Genomic DNA, 14,027 nt, shown 5'->3' on the forward strand with positions numbered 1-14,027 from the left:
GTACATGTGTACATGTGTCTTTCAGTTATTCGAAACAATTAGTTGAATTTAAATTTATTTGATAAACATTTCAACTTAACGATTTATTTTCAGCACTCATTATTTATTACAAGTTAAAAAGAACCGACATAACATAAACAAAACTCTGAGAGACACTAACAAGGAAGAAGCACTGTACAAACCATTTCACAAACATCGTCATTTTACACTTTCTTGTAGCAGAAAACGTTTTAAAGCAAAATTTGCTAAATTTTTTAATCAAATCATCTCTCTATCATTATTTTAAAGTGTTCTTACATACTAAAACAATTATTTAATATTATATTTCTTAAAAAAAACATTTTTTGTTTAAAACAATTCAAAAATACCCGCCGTGAAAATGACTTTTCACGCATTTTCACGGTCCAGAAATAATGTTCATCTGATCGAAATTTGAGGTATATAAGCACCTTTAAAACTGATTAAAGGTTCGTCTACAATATCAATGTTACAAGAATAGATAGTCTTGAATATGATTTTCGTAGATGGAACTGCACAAGAACAACCGACGTTGATTAAAGGTGTTTTCACAACACTATTAGGATAAATATTATAGAAGTTCACTTAGTTTTTGTTTAATTAAATTGTTAATTATTTATACTTTTCTTTTAACTTCACTTTAGTTCTTTTGAATGATTTCGAATCTCATTAAAATCCTGAAGGATTAACTTGTTGAGAGGATTAAATAAAACATAATTAAGATTAAATATATTAATTGTTTTATTCAACAATTTATTTTAAATCTGAGTTCTTCCCTTTTATCCTTAAACTAATAATAAAATTACACTATTCGCCTTAAATTTTAAACTTGGATTTGAGCTTTATCTATATTTTTAAATTCGAGTCAGAGTCAGAACCAAAATCTCTATCTCTGTATCTTGACTTCTCTATAGTATCAGAATAACCCTTTCATTTCTTCCTGACTTTCTTTCTCTCTCTGGCTAGCAACCTCGATCATCCTCCTTTTATAGCAGTATTCCCACTTTTCTTCCAATCTGAGTCTAAATGTACCAACGAATCCTGCTTCGCAGTGATGACTCACGCTTAACAATTCCTCCAATTAGAGACATGCATTTAGTAATACTCCGCCCCATTTGACCTTGTTTGCCTCATCCCCATGAGTCATATTCTATTTTGGACGTCACTGTGACCTTGTTATTGTCGCGTAGGAGTATGACTCATGCTTGACCTTGTTATTGTCGCGTAGGAATATGACTCATGCTTGACCTTGTTATTGCCAAGTAGGAGTATGACTCATGCTTGACCTTGTTATTGTCAAGCAGAAGTATGACTCATGCTTGACCTTGTTATTGTCAAGTAGAAGTATGACTCATGCTTGATTTTATATTATGACTCATTCGTGTCTGCATTACATCCTTGAATTGATAATTATCCCTTTATAATTAAACTTCCCTTCAGCTTATTTTAACCCTTTTTACGCTAATTTATTATACAATAACCCTTTATATTTATATTAATTGCAAAATAATTAATTAGTTACAAAATAACAATGTCTAATTGAAAAAACTCAGATTCATTGCAAAAGGACCTTAATTACATTATTTCTTAAGTCCTTTCGACGTCTGCAGCCGATTTCAAAAATAGGTACTCGCATTTACCTGAAACAATCCTTCAGAGGAAAGGGGAAACTGCAGAAAACCCTTCCTAAGTACCCTTTAATCTAATATCATACCTTTATTTGAAACTCTTTTCACTCTTGCATACTTTTATTACTATTGTTTAATTTCTTATTACTTTTATTCTTAAATTCATCTTTTATATATTTATTAATTCTTCTTATAACTATTTTCTTTTTTACATATCTTTCATTCTTATATCTTATCTTTATCTACTCCTTTCTCTATCTTTATTTTATATCCCTTTTTTTACACCTTGCCTTTACTTATCATACATATTTCTCTTTGTCTTTTACACAATTTTCTTATAATTTACCTGTCTCTAACTCTGTTTTTCTTATTTATGTCAATTCATTATTCTTTGTTTCTCTCTCTTTCTCTCCTTCTTAAAATTAAGACTAGTACTCAGTGCTCTTAAAACAAGATATCAAATTAAATTTAAATATTACGGTACTCTACCCAGCCGTGGGCAGAGGAGCGTTACAAGATTAATGTCAGACAGTATTCCAGATATATAGAGTTCAGTGTTCCCACTATTAGTTTATTGTAGAACCACATTCAGAAGGTAACAATTTGTACTAACCGTGGTACTAACCTAAACAGATTTTCTACTTTCATTTTTCACGTTTTCTGCTGACACAGCTGACAGCATTGCGCTGTAAACAAGAGTTAATCATTTAATAACTAAAAAAATTACTTTATACAACTATAGACAATTCTAATGGGTATAAAAGTTTGATACACGTGAAAAACTTAAGGTATGATTCGTATGAAATTGGTGTAGTATTTCGGATTAATTAACCTTTATTTATACACATTTATACAAGTTTAACATTGTAAAATATTTTTTTAACTATCAGTTATGATTTAGGTTTGTTACAAAACTTAATTAAAGTACATAATTTAATACAATAATACTATTATTATATTGCGTCACATATGTAATTTTTTAAAAATAGAAATCGTAAATGGACTAAAAGTTTTTTTTTGAATTTTGTCAATAATAATCACAAATGACAAAAATTTACATATTAAGGCAAGGAAGTTCTTGTGTAAAAAAACTTTGTTTATTTGTTTTTTTCTCCATGTAAAATTCAAGTTTTGTTTGTAAATCAGTAATTCAAGTCTAGCACTGTTCCATAAACATTGTAAGTGAATTTTAAAGTTTAAAAATAGTACAGTTACATAATTAGGGGTGCATGATTATTCCATAAAAATTATTAGTGAGAATTTTCATTTTCAACAATTTCATTACATATAATTATTTTTTACACGAATTTTCATTTTTCAAATTAACATTTGTCAGAATTTCTTTTTTAAAGAATTTTTAATTAACAGAATTCTTAGGCACAGAAATTTTATTTGTCAGAATTCTTAAAACGCCGAATTTTCATTTGTCCGAAATTGCAAATGTCCGAACAAACAATCGACAGAAAGATTTTGGCGCGATGTTTAAAATCAACCAATCATAATTTTATGGATAATTTTTGAATGGTTGATTTTATAAATCGCGCCAAAATCTTTCTGTCGATTGTTTGTTCGGACATTTGCAATTTCGGACAAATGAAAATTCGGCGTTTTAAGAATTCTGCCAAATAAAATTTCGATATATAAGAATTATGTTAAGTAAAAATTTGTTTAAAACGTAATTCTGTCAAATGTTAATTGGAAAAATGAAAATTCGTGTAAAAAATAATTATATGTAATGAAATTGTTGAAAATGAAAATTCTCACTAATAATTTTTATGGAATAATCATGCACCCCTAATTATGTAACTGTACTATTTTTAAACTTTAAAATTCACTTACAATGTTTATGGAACAGTGCTAGACTTAAAAAAATTTCAAGATAAAAAAAAAATTGTTCAAAACAAAAGAAAGCAACATTTTTTAATATTAAAAACTAGAAACGTTTGTGATACAAGAGGAGTAAAAATGTTTTTGACCAAAAAAAATTAAAATCTTTTTTATAAACGAAGCACACGGAGAAAATCTGAAATCACTGAGTATTTTTTCTCACAGCACTGGCTACTGTGTAAACCAAAAAATTAAATTCCAGAGTTCTGAAAGTTCTCCACACAGCACTGAATGCTCTGCAGAAAATAATCACAACTTTTTTTGACAGTAATCAGAGTTTTGTTTCATATTAGTTGACAACAGATTATTGAGAACTACGAATGTAGCAATAAATTCTTTGCTCAAAGTTGTGACTGCTGTTCTCAGAGCTCTGAGTACTGTGTAGAATTATTTTTTAGGATTAAAGAAATGAAAGAACATTAAACCTTTAATAAAAAATAGACAACAATTTTTAACAAGCGTTCAAGACAATTTTAATCAATTTTAGATGTTTTCTAATATTTTTATGAAAAACAGATTATTTGACTAAGATTATTTATATTTTTTTACTTCAAGAGATAAATATTTAAAATAATAATGTTGAAACTTATTATTTTTTAATCATAATTATCTATAAATTTAGATTAGGTTGTAATTTGATATTAGCTAAGAAATCTTAAAATCTCAAAACTTGTGAAATACAAATAAATATTTAAAATTTACCTATAGTAATTTATTTTAAAAATAATTATTTATTATTTCATTATAATATAATAACTTTATTTGCTATATAACTAAAAAAAAATTTTAAACCGATAGTTTTTAAAAAGACTTTTTAAATTCTTCATTTCTTTATTTCTGTTATTCATTAACTGGTTATAAACATGCCAATTAAAATTAATATTTGACAAGAAAAAATAACCATGGCTATCTTCCTTTTAATTGACGTTAAACGTTCCTTTGTTTTCTAAATTCTAAAAAATAATTCTACACAGTACTCAGAGCTGTGAGAACAGCACTCACGACTTCGAGCAAAGAATTTATTGCTACATTCGTAGCTCTGAATAATCTGTTGCCAACTAATATAAAACAAAACTCTGATTACTGTCAAAAAAAGTTGTGATTATTTTCTGCAGAGCATTCAGTGCTGTGTGGAGAACTTTTAGAACTCTGGAATTTAATTTTTTGGTGTACGCAGTAGCCAGTGCTGTGAGAAAAAATACTCAGTGCTTTCAGATTTTCTCCGTGCAGAAACTTTTTAAGTAATTTTTTAGAAAGAAATATTTTTAGTTTTCTAAATTTGGAAAACTAAATTATCATTTTAATTTTAAATTTATATTCCCAAAAATTCATGAAAAAACTTTTCAATTGCGCTCTTCTACAATGTTCGTAGAGCAACATACCTCATTTACGCAGATAAAAATTTCTATATTGGAAATCTAAAGCGCGCGTTTTTAATTACTTTATTACATTTGTAGATGCGTTGAGGAGCCATTAAAAAGCATTCGTTCGCATTTAATTTCGTCAAATCAAATGTTAATATTACTTTCGGCGCTTCGCTTTAAAAAGTTTTGCGTCACATAAAAGTGAACACAAGTTTATGCGATTAAGTACTGGAATGACGCCGTTCGCATTAAAAAGTATTTAGAAGTATTAGCCCAGCAATTACGAATACTACGAATACGCGACCCTATCGAAAATTCCAAGAACGAAATCTATATATTATACAGAGACTGTCACGGAACAATCGTATCGTGTCCGAGTACGATACCAATAGTGACTTGAGATTTGTATGTTGTCCAGATACGATACGTAAAATGATTTAGGGAATCGTACTGTATCCGGGTACGATACGAATAAAGACTTGAGAATCGTATCTTGTTTATAAACAATCTAAACAGTAAATGGGGAACTTATTTTAAATTTATTAGATTATTTTATAACAAAATCTATTTTTTATGACAAATTAAATTTTTAAAACATATATACTCAGAAAATATTATAATATAATATAATATAATATAATATAATATAATTAAGTATTTTGTGAAACTATACGATTCTAAAATTACAAATTGTATCGTGTCAGTCACGACACTTTCAACCCATTACTAATCGTATACCCGATACTTTCCTTCTATTTACTAATCGTGTGTGGGCACGATACGTTTCTTTCACCAAAAATAGTATCGTGCCTGGGCCCAATACTTTTGCCCTCTTTACTAATCGTATCGTGTGGGGACACGATACGTTTCATCTATTACTAATTGTATAGTGTCTTGAACCCGACTAGATACGATCATCATATACTGTATAGTTTCGTGCAGGTGACAGTCCCTGATATTATATAGAAACTGATATAGAAGAACATATCGAAAAATATATAGGAACTGATATCGGAAACTATATCGGTTTTTATATGGGAAGTTATATCGGAACCGATGTCGGGAATTAGGATAGGATCATTTATAGTTTCTATATTATACTACTATATTATTTAATTATATATTATTATTATTATTTATTTCAAACATAAATAAAAATAATAATATTTAGTTGGTTAAAAAAATTAAATAAATTTTTTTTTAATAAAAAATTTTTATTTCAATAATTTTCAAAACTTACTTATTTATAATTTAATACGTAATTTTTTTTAAAACAACCTTCCATATTTTTGGAAAAGTGTGTGATAGTATGAATCCATACATGTTGACGTGCAGTATGTAATAGAGGAGACGGTACAAGTCATTTACGGATAAATGATTTGTATTTAATGTTTTATAAACAATTATTAATTTAATTTTGTAATGTGTTTTTCTCTGTCCTACTAACAGATAAAAAAACAATTTATGGGTAAAGTACTCACCCATAGTACTAAAGTTTATGCAAATTTCAGCACGATCCGAAAACCTTCAATTTTAAAGTTGGATCACATGAGGAATTTTGCCTCATATATGAAATTTGTTCGATTTTTCTTCTGTATTTTAAATATGAAATAAAAATTAACACTCTAAAAAAAACTAGTAGGTTTTACTACTTTTTAATTACTCTGCGTAGAACAATAGATCCTCAATTGATTTTAAAAGGTTCTATTGACTACATATATAAAAATAGTTAAACCAATTAAGAATGTAATTAATAGAATGACATTCTGTCATTGCATTAACTCAATTCAAAAATTTTAAAACAACTCAAGATGTAAGTAGTAGATTTTACTACTTAAAGTGGTTCAATATGCTTTAAGAACATTTTTTTTGTACAATTAATAAATATTTTGCAAACGAAAATACTACTTCAAGTAGTAAACTTTATTATTGAAAGTGGTTCATTAGATTTTACTACTTAAAATAGGAAAATAAATTTATTTATTATTTACACTGAGAAAACTGTTTGGTATCATGTATCAAAGTTTGGTTGTCCCTACCAAATTTTTTATTTGATATATGTGCAACTAACCCGTTTGGTTGGGAGTACTAAATTTTTTTGTCCAACCGTTAAATTTCGCTCAATTGAATTATTTAGTAGGTGTAACCAAATAATTTAGTCTACGTAATAAATACATTTATTAGAATGAAAAAAAATGTTCTGTTGACGTAAATAAAATTTAGTTATTTCAACTTACTGTTTTCGTTGATTAAAAAAAATTTTTTTGTAGAAATAACTAAATAATTTATTTTATATAAAATAGTTTATTTGGTCATTTTTACGATTTTGTATAAAAAATACGGTATTTTAATTCAAGAGAGATGAGATTAATAATATAACTTTATTAAATTCATTATGCTTAGACATTACAAAAATAATCTATCTTCCCGTAAGTACACACTACGCGCGTTTCATGAAATATCTCAAAATGATATCGCATAAAATTGAGGAGCAAGTTTTCAAAAGTTGATACAGAATGCCACGAGGCATTCTAACCCCCATTCTCTTAGCAAACGTTTTGTCACTTCGTCAGCCATTCTTTCAAAATAAAAGAAACACTTTCAGTACACTTTTAAAAAATAAATATTTATAAAACTTTAATGACACTGCTACGATAATAGACCAGCCGAACAATAAAAACACATGACATAAATGATCGGATAAGCATAACGCGGAAGAGGTCCACGACTGACTAGGCCCTACGACTGACGCCACATTTTCGAGAACAGCGCGTGCGCAATTCTGCGTGCCAGCGATTTAGTACGGAGAACCAAACTGTTTAGTTCGTAGACATGAAACCTTCAAAAATATTTTTTGGTAGAGCAAACTAAATTTTTCGATTGATTGACACTTTCTTTTCTGTTGTGCCAACCATACTTTAGTAAGGCCAACTAAAAATGCTTAACTAAATTATTTTCTTATTATTACGATATTATTTTTCTCAGTGTATAATTGTTTATGATTAGTAGAAATGACTTTTTCATCCTCTCTCCTACACGGAGCGAAAAAACATGCTTTTACAGTATGAAGAGGCATACGTTTAATGTATGAAACTTTCTCATGCGATTACAGTATGACATTCATAGTTTCTCATTGTCAGTAAGAAGTCCATACGTGGTATGTATAAGACAAACATACTACGATTGTATGAGGTTCATACTAATAATAAATAATAATAATAAATTTTTTAGCAAAAAATTATTAAATGTAGTCATAATTATTTATTGTTATTTTTTCAAGAAATATTTAAATTTTTATTTCATTTAGATAAAGACAAATCATTTTTAAAATATATTTAATTAAATGTAATTTATAATTTTTTTTATGTATAAAGCGTGTTAATTTATTAATTAAGTGACTATAGTACTTTCTAATAAATAAGATTTTTACTTATTTTAAATTTGGAGCGCACACAAACACAATCATAATGCCCTGCGTGTACACAAAATTTCCCAGATAACAAAATGCCTAGCCCATGGTGCGCCATGTTCTGTCCGCGGTCCTATTGATCGGACGAAGTGCCGGCTAGAACGCAGCTCAATATGCATGCCATCACTTTCTCCTAGACTACGTAGTCGTAGAATCTGGGGTCTTATTAGGGCTTTTACGGGCAAATATTTTAACAGACTAAATTCTTCCAATGATCCAAATTCTCGAGATCTTAAAAATTGCAAGATGAAATAGTAAGGGAGGACATCAAACCAATACCATTTATTATGATCTCCCAGGTGAATGAGACAGATCCATATAATAGGCCCTTCATACGTGAGGAATTTAACTCTGCTCTCAAGCACTGTAAAAAGAATTCTTCGGGAGCAGACCAAATTACATACGAAATAGTTAAAAAAACTTCCTCTCGCAACTTTAGAAACTGTTAGGGAAATTTATAACGATTTTTTCATGACTTCTCGGTTTCCTGATTCATAGAAATGAACACTGGTAAGATTTATTCCAATTCTGCTTTCGGAGGCAGGTGAGCCTCCACTCGAGTACAGGCGAACGCGCCTCCTGAATAGAAATGCGGTTAGATTATCCGGATGGTCAGACAACTCAGTGGCTCCGAGACTGAGAAGTCTTGGAGAATTGGAAAACGTTCCTAAATATGTCATCATGTTCCCGCGCTTAAAGTATCTTAACCCTATCAACGAGATGAGCAGACTAGCTAATAGGCCTCGTCGACCCTCTAATTTTGATTGGCCATGGCAGGACATAGTCTTGGAGTTAGGAAACTTTTTCGATACTGACATAGGTTACGAAGTAAGATCGGCTAAAAACGCTGAAAGGGCTTTGCAGGACTTTCTCAATCAGAAATATGGCGAATATATGATAACACAGCCACACAAAAAAAAGTACCCGGGCCGGGGAATGAGACCACCATTTCTTGATGTATTTTGATGCGCTGAACACGAATCTGAAGTCCGTTTAGCTCCATCACGTCAGGATTTTGATATAACCTTAAAAAACATAGCTGATTTTAAATGACAAGAGAAATTTTTTAAATAATGGCAGATTTGCTTGAATCTTGTTACTCGGGGGTTTTTGGGGACGCTGATTACGAATTTAACGTCAGATTTATAAAATTCAAAATGGCGGATACAAGATGGCGGACGAATTTTTAAAAAGTAGTTGGATTTTTACGAAAATTGGTATCTCGGGGTTTTGGGAGTCGCTGATTACAAATTTATCGTCAGATTATTCAAATTCAAAATGGCGGATCCAATATGGCGGACAAATTTTTAAAAAGTAGTTGGATTTTTACAAAAATTGGTATCATGGGGTTTTTTTGGAGTCGCTGATTACGAATTTAACGTCAGATTATTCAAATGTAAAATGGCAGATATAGTACGGTGGTCAAATATCTTTATGTTTCTACATGTGTCTGCATCCAGGGCACCACCACGCGGTGACGGTGGACAACGGAGTTTGTCCGCTATCCGGCTAAGTCCCTGGATAATGGCTTTGATGCCGTCATGGCAGACACACGTTGGAAACGTATTACGATGCAGGGACTCGAAACCCCAGTATCGGCCAAGTTACATAAAAATTCAACTATTTTTTAAAAACTCGTCCGCTATAATGGATCCGCCATTTTGAATTTGAATAATCTGACGATAAATTTGTAATCAGCGACTCCCAAAACCCCTAGATACCAATTTTCGTAAAAATCGAACTACTTTTTAAAAATTCGTCCGCCTTATTGGATCCGCCATTTTGAATTTTATAAATCTGACGTTAAATTCGTAATCAGCGACCCCAAAAACCCCCGAGTAACAAGATTCAAGCAAATCTGCCATTATTTAAAAAATATCTCCTGTCATTTAAAATCAGCTATGTTTTTTGAGGTTAGGTCAAAATCCTGACGTGATGAAGCTAAACGGACTTCAGATTCGTGTTCAGCGCATCAAAATACATCAAGAAATGGTGGTCTCATTCCCCGGCCCGAGTACTTTTTTTTTTGTGGCTGTGTAATAGTTTGTGAGTTGAATATTGATTTGAATATTAATAAAATGTGCAGAGGAAAATAAGTTAAATAATAATCATTATCGAAAATAATCTAATATGGAAAAAGATTAAACAAGGCTAATTCACGTTCATATAAGACTATCATTGTTGTATTCGTTAGCTGAATTATAGTAAATGAAATATTTTATAGGTGAAACACATGTAAGTAAATTTTTTAAAGTAATAAACTAAAATAAACGATTTGTTTTAAAAATTGTCTTTATCGTCAGTTTAAAAGTTCAATACCATGTCGAACATAAAAGAGTATTTTATTTTAAGTAATGAAGATTTTAAAATTATTGAAAATGTATATGAAATGTTAAATGATATGCATATGTATAAATTTCAAGAATTATTAAAAAATGATTCAAATTCTTTTTTTATTATGCAAAGTACTTTGAATTTACAAATGCTTGATTTAATTGTTGCAATTAGAGAAAGAGATAAACATATTCAAATAGTTTTTAGCGGTACTAACAATTCTGGTCATTGGATTTGTGTTTATTACGATGGAGTAAGTCTTTATATTTTTGATAGCCTTAATCAGGGTGTTTGAATATTCATCAAATAGAATATTTAATTAGATTGTACTTTTTTAAACCAACAGAATTTTTTGTAGGTGTTGATCAACAACCGATTGGTACAGTTAACTGTGAAGTATAATGCAATAGCATTTGCAACATCTGGATTGGTTAACAGTGTAAATTAAAAGATTAATTTATGAAACTGATAATAATATAATGAGCTAGTATTTGATATCATTTTTTGAAAACAATTAATTAAATCATTTTCCGGCAGTTAGAATGTCTAATATTAGGATTTTGATTTGTAGAGAATGATTGGAATTGTCTTTTCATAAATCGAGCTAAAGAACTTCAAAATGGTGAACTAAACCTTTCAAATTTTTTAAAGACTTTTCCCAGTAAAAATAACAACAGAGTTCTGTCTACTGAAACTGAGAATGAAAAGAGAATACCCAAAGAAAAAAATTTGTCCTGTAAGATGAAGTAATTATCTACAGAAATTGAAGAACGATTTACATGTTGATGTAAATTCAGTATGCACAACATAAAATAATAAGAAAATAATTTCTAGTCTTATTGTTAGGGAAAATTTTGATCACATGACATATCCTACAATGTTTCCTTATGGTGATCCTGTATGGACTGTTAACCTTAAGATACTCAAGGTACTTGTAATTTTATTCATTTACAATTTTTTTTTATCGTCTTTCATAGAGAAGAAAAAGGCGTGGATTGCCACATGTGCGTTTAACTATATGTTTACGTACACAAATTTGCGATTCACAAACTTTAAATAAAATGATATGTGCTGAAAGCACAGACGAAATAAAGAATCCAGAACTTTTTAACATTGCTAAGCGATTTTAAGTTCATTGGCCTTGTGGTAAACAAAATAGGAATTCACCCTGCATCTATCCTGAGATGGGTCATTTAAATGTATTGCTGACAATTCGATGATCGTAGCATATAATCTTTATTTGAGTACAAAATTTAAAGGTCATATTGACTGTGGTATTATATTATTATAACACCATAATGTTGAAATAGTAATACAGTAACGATTACAAAAATATTTTTGTGAGATCAAAATTCCAATAAGTGTCCGTCAAATAAAAATAAATTTTTAATTTTTCATAAAAATTATAGACACCACGCGTGTTTACTCGCGTTTCTTTTAGCTAGTTCTTTAATAATAATCAAAGTATAAATCTCCTTAAATGTTTTTGAGTTAAATGTTTGAAACAAAATTTGTATGAGTTGATGAAATGAGCGAACGTGCCTTAATATGATCCAAATTTAAAATTGGGACTAAATGTCATTTCATGTTTGTAAAGAGCAGGTAGATCATCAGGTACAAATATTCGCAATTAAAAATATTCGATTCCATTTGTAATGATCTGAATTTTTGTGCCAAAGGATTTGCTCGCCGGATGGAGTCCGGGTACCTATTTTGACTATTTACAATAAGTCTCGGTAGATAGCGTGAAGCGTCATCTATGTTTCGATTAATTCCGGAACTATTTCTTACTATGATGTAGAGGAGAGGTGTAGTCATTGACGAGTCTTTATTTAAACCTTCGAAAGAGAATATATTGTTAAAATAAAAGAATAATAAAATATACAAAAATGAAGTATTACATAAAATAATAAAGAACAAAAGAATCTATACAATGCAAATAAAATACTAAACTCTAGAAAACGTAACGATAAAAGAACTAGCTATTCTAGAGGAGCGTTCGCTGAGCTCCGATTTAAACATATTTCCCACGTTCGCGAAGATGTTGGTCAGGACGACGCATATTACTTTTGCGTGGGGTACTTTCTAGAATTTACCCCTAGACGACGGTACGGACGGTTACTAGGGTCGTGCACGCTAGGTCGATTATTATTCGTAATCGGGAAGAAGCTAGATATTGGATTCGGTTCCAATATTCATGCCCGACGCGAAGTAGTATTCACTAGGTGTCTCCTCCACCCGAGAAGCGCCTCGAGATGGGGAATCGGCCTAGTGCATCATCTTTGTCAAGAGAGGAGCGCCTCTACTCGGCAAGGATGGTCCTGGTTCATATGGGAAGGAGGGCGAAAGGAGTTACTGTTCCACAGGAGCACCTGTAGGAACACGTACAGCTCCTTCTAGGAAGTGAGGAAGGCTCTGATGTTCTGAGAGGAGCACCTCTACAGCGTACCAGGTAGCCAGGAGTGAGTCCCTTCCAATAGTCAGAGGAGCACCTCTAGGCGAGTCGGAAGAAGACTGACGAAAAAGGTGCGAGACGAAAGGTATAACACTAGCAGCTAGGTGACAGCGAGTGGTGGGGGAAGAGAGTGACACTACTACTTACGCTGTCTACTTTCTCTCTTTTCGCCGGGCGACTATACTACGATACTCTATCGTTACACATTTAAAATACAGACATTTTTATTTATTGGGACTATATGAGGCGCTGGGCCTCATTAACCCAGTCTACATGATATTCGCTGGAGTGACCCAGCTGCTAAATATATTTTAGATAATATTAATAAATGCCATAAAATTTTATAAATCTTTATATTTTGGAGAACTCTAATATATTTTTTTCTCCTGGATCTGATTATAGTGATTTATGTAAACAATTCAGTCCAGTGAGTCTATGTGATTGTAAAATTAATAATACGAGTAGTTCTTTGTAAAATTAATTGAGCTGCGAGATCAAAGAGGGGCACCCCTACCGAAAGAGTGGTACTGGAATGGTACTGAATTGGACTTGGCTTGAGTTCCACTTCAGTACCACTACCTGATAACCCATAAGAAGACATTTTTAAAGTACTTTAACAATAGGTTTAAAGGTATATGGGCAAATCCACAGAACCGGCCGATTTTTACTTATCAAGATGAAAATTTTCCAAATAGCAAGCACACCTTTTATTTATGGTTTACTTTCTTTAAAATATATTCAAGAACAATTATCTTCTTGCGTGATTCATCTTATTTTAATGCCGTTTGAGTTAAAAGCCAAAAACGAAAATATTATTTTTCTTTTGGAAATTATAATTAAAAATGGCATTTCTTTGTTTTTTTTATATATTA

At 30.6% G+C, this 14,027-nt stretch overlaps 1 protein-coding gene across 4 annotated transcripts in view; it reads left to right on the top strand.

Moving 5' to 3' along the window:
* Positions 1 to 2,202: 2,202 nt before the first annotated feature.
* The window catches only part of LOC127282131 (optineurin), a 79,747-nt gene continuing 67,922 nt past the window's right edge, over positions 2,203 to 14,027 (top strand). For 3 of the 4 annotated variants that reach the window (XM_051306228.1, XM_051306230.1, XM_051306229.1), the window contains exon 1: positions 2,203 to 2,434. The gene's annotated coding sequence lies outside the window, so the exon portion shown is untranslated. The remainder of the gene's footprint in view (positions 2,435 to 14,027) is intronic. The other variant, XM_051306231.1, reaches the window with a different exon arrangement.

Source organism: Leptopilina boulardi, unplaced genomic scaffold (assembly GCF_019393585.1).
Source record: "Leptopilina boulardi isolate dan_hultmark-lab unplaced genomic scaffold, ZJU_Lbou_2.1 LbouV2_281, whole genome shotgun sequence".
Lineage (NCBI taxonomy): Eukaryota > Metazoa > Arthropoda > Insecta > Hymenoptera > Figitidae > Leptopilina > Leptopilina boulardi.